Raw genomic sequence first — 3,652 nt, forward strand, 5'->3', positions numbered from 1 at the left:
TTAAAGAAAAAATACAAAGAGTGAATTGAATACTTAAGTTTATCTGTTCCTAGAAGACTATGAACCACACAGTGGGAGCTGAAACACTACATATAATTTAGAATGCATTCTCCCAGAGCAAGTTTATAAGGTTTATAGAATAGTAATGGCCTTTCTAAATTTTCACTTGATGTTTAAAATTTTGTGTTATTTATTATGTCATCAAATTAAGCCAATTCCGTTAACTATGTACAAGTAGGAATAACTTCAGAAATGCTTTAAAAAGGACAACGACAGACCTATAGACATGAAAAGTCTTTGCAAAGCTCATTTCCAAATCTATCAAATCTCAATTCCTCTTAAAATAAAGGACTAACCACATGTTCAGCCATTCTATTTTACTCAAGTTTAGCATTACGACAGAAATCTTAAAGGGCTGCATTGTTGCTAAACACTGTCAATATTTCTTATACGCACCATTTAGACTATACCTCACTTTTTTTAACTTCCCTTATAATATTAAAATAATGAATAAATATGGTCCTTTAGTTAAGGTCCTCTACCTTATCTTAAGTGAAATATAAAATAAGGTAGTTTTATTAATTTCTTACTAGAATTGGCTTAAAACCTATTTACCAAATACAAAATAGTAAACTTTTAAATTTTACCCAGAAAGCAGAAGTATTCTGATCCACTCCTAATGTCTACATAAAATATTTAATTATTTTAGTTCAGTTTATGACATTTTTTGGACTAGTATTAATGTAGTACCTCAGAAAAAAATCCAATCAACCAACTACAGAAAGTATGCTTAATTGTCAACCTTTTGAAAGAGGCAAAAATTTATTTACGAAAACCTAAAATAATCTGATTAACAATTGATCCTGAAAAGGTCATTAAAAACTGAGGAATAATAAATGTAGTTTTCCTGTATTTCGCCTATTATTAATGGAAAACAGAATGGCAAAATTCCTAAATGGAATATGTTAAAAGTACAAGAACAGAAAACACTGGTAACATTTCCTTTGCTTTATGACAGAAACATTTTCTAGGATGAAAACAGTGACATGTAGTTTTAGAGAATCTGAAATTTCTACATTCAAGAATGGAATTAAAATTCAACGTAAGGGGAAAAAAGCAAAATATAGCTAGTGGTATCCAAACTTTAAATAAAACCTCAAAGGTAAATATGGCTGCCGCTTTGTTCCAGTCATTGTTTCACAAAATGTTGGCTGTGTCATAAGTTATCTCCTGTGCTTTCTATCAACCGAGGCCTGCTGAAGTACAAGACTTTTCTCTGTAAAGGAATTGACATTGAATTCCTTTGTAAATTCAATCTCAGCTGACACAATTTAATGAAGTGTCAGTGTCCAGCAAGGCCGGCAGATCTATAATCGGCACGAAGTTGTACGAAAGAGTGAAGTATATTCTTGTCCAAATTAGCAAGTTGTTCTCCTGAGCAGACTTGCTTTAAATTATCTGGGGCAACTGCCAGAAGATTGCAAAGAGCATGCAGACTATCAAAAAGATGTAATACCATTGGAATCTTGAAGTCTTTGGCACACTTCCTATATTCAACTACATCACAAATTGCCAACATGCCACCCATACAACTGTAGGAATATTGTTGAAGATGCTCATAGATAAGTTGATGAAAACGTACTCCAAGTTCCATCAAAACTGTATCCACATTCTTCCCATCCATGGAATTTTTAATCCTCTCCACTTGTTTCCTTAAATAAGCACAGATTTTTACACAGGCATTAGTATATTGAATCAAAACATTGTTTTCATCTTCTGGCTTAAAATCTGTTTTCTTTTGTTCTGAAGCCAAAATACGCTTCATCTATCCAATCATACAATTTAATGTCCTATCAATGCCAGTATCCAATTTCATCTCCATTTGTTCAATTATTTCTTTTTTCTTCTGAAGGCGTTCAGATAACTTAGGAGAAGAGCTTATTAGTGGCATAAGTGATCATTAAACTGTTTGTCAAAAAGATGAAAAATAGTATTGACCAGTTGCACAACATCCAGAAAATAAAGATTTGCATTCCTAGAATCTGAAGAGGGAATTCCAGCAAGTCCTGTTTCCAAAGCATAATCAATATGCTCAATACATACAAATTCCACAAGAATGGTAAAAATTCTGAAGGCATTCCTTGGTAAGTCAAAAGGATCAGAAAGCCTGTGACATCTTTCAAAGGCTTGTTTGGTTTCTTGTAAAAGATTAACCGCCACTTCTTGGGATAGAAAAGTTTCCCCATGAGTATCGATACTTGGCCCAAGTGGTAAGTTGGTACGTTGTCTAATTCTCTCCTTCAAATCTTGAATACCTCCTGTGCCAATGGATCTCTTTTGATGGTTTTTTGAATCATAATAGCGCTGTAGGATCATAGCACTTCTGCTTTTCAAATATCTAGTCTCCACCTCAATATAGTTCTCCAAATAGGAAATGAATATGGATTTGATAAGCTTAGACAAGAAAGTCTGATACATTTTGAATAAGTTTAGCCAGTACTGTTTCTGGATTACTGAAGATATCTCCAACTTGTTTGTTCACTTGTTGACAGTATTGCAGCATCTTCAAATATATCATTTCTCAACTAAGCACCCTCCTGGCACTGCTTTGTATAAACATCAACACAACGGGAATAATCCTTAAAACGAAGTAAAACTGCTGATACTCCTCTCATTCTGGAGATTTCACCTCTTCTTTGAGCATTGGTAAATTCCTGAATCAGCTGACATTCTAAATCATGGTATTTACTTGCAATTTTGGACTTAACTTCTGAAAATCTATCAAAAGGTAACTCTTGGGCAATTAGGTGCAACTTCTGAATGATGTCTGCTGCTTCCTTTTTCAGAATTTGTAAAAACATCAGATTTCAATTCTCCATCTAGAAACTCATTAAAGTATTTCATCAATTTCTGAGCCTGCACTGCCTGTTGTCTGGGTGTGTTTACCCCCTCTAACTGGTCTCCAAGGTGACAGACTTTAGTTGCTACATAGCTAATGTGCTCATCTAGTTCTTGGAAATGTTGCAAGGCAACCTGATTGCTTTTCTGCAGCTCTTGTACCTTCTTGGCAAATTCCTTGGCTTCTTTCTGACATTGTTGCTCTAGTGTCTCTCCTTTGAATCCTTTCATCCCTTATCTGGAGTTCCTGAATATGATTTACAAATTCTTCTAATAATCTTTTAGGATCAAAAGCTTCAGGTCCACCTCTAGAGCCTCCTCCTGGGGTTCTCCATAAAAGACGTTCAATATATTCATCTGCCACAAAAGCCTCCTCGAAGAGCTCGGCTGTGGCAGCCATCCTGGCCGGCTGAGAGGCTCACCCCTCCCTGGATGCCGTCTCCGCGTCACACGCTGCGCCTCAGAGGCGCGGCGCACAAGTGCCCCAGGCGGGAGAGTGCCCATGAAGCGAAGCTGTAAACGCCTGTCAGCTGCCTCCCGGTGCCCCCCAGCGCTGCTCCTAGGTTCTTTTTTTTTTTTTTTTTTTTTTTTTTTTTTTGAGACAGAGTCTCGCTCTGTCACCCAGGCTGGAGTGCAGTGGCGCGATCTCGGCTGACTGCAAGCTCCGCCTCCCGGGTTCACGCCATTCTCCTGCCTCAGCCTCCAGAGTGGCTGGGACCACAGGCACCTGCCACCACGCCCGGGTAATTTTTTC

At 37.2% G+C, this 3,652-nt stretch overlaps 1 pseudogene; it reads right to left on the minus strand.

The window, feature by feature from the left end:
- Positions 1-1,342: 1,342 nt before the first annotated feature.
- LOC100598349 lies at positions 1,343-3,298 on the minus strand (annotated as a pseudogene).
- Between the last annotated feature and the right edge of the window lie 354 nt (positions 3,299-3,652).

Source organism: Nomascus leucogenys, chromosome 9 (genome assembly GCF_006542625.1).
Source record: "Nomascus leucogenys isolate Asia chromosome 9, Asia_NLE_v1, whole genome shotgun sequence".
In the NCBI taxonomy this organism is placed as follows: domain Eukaryota; kingdom Metazoa; phylum Chordata; class Mammalia; order Primates; family Hylobatidae; genus Nomascus; species Nomascus leucogenys.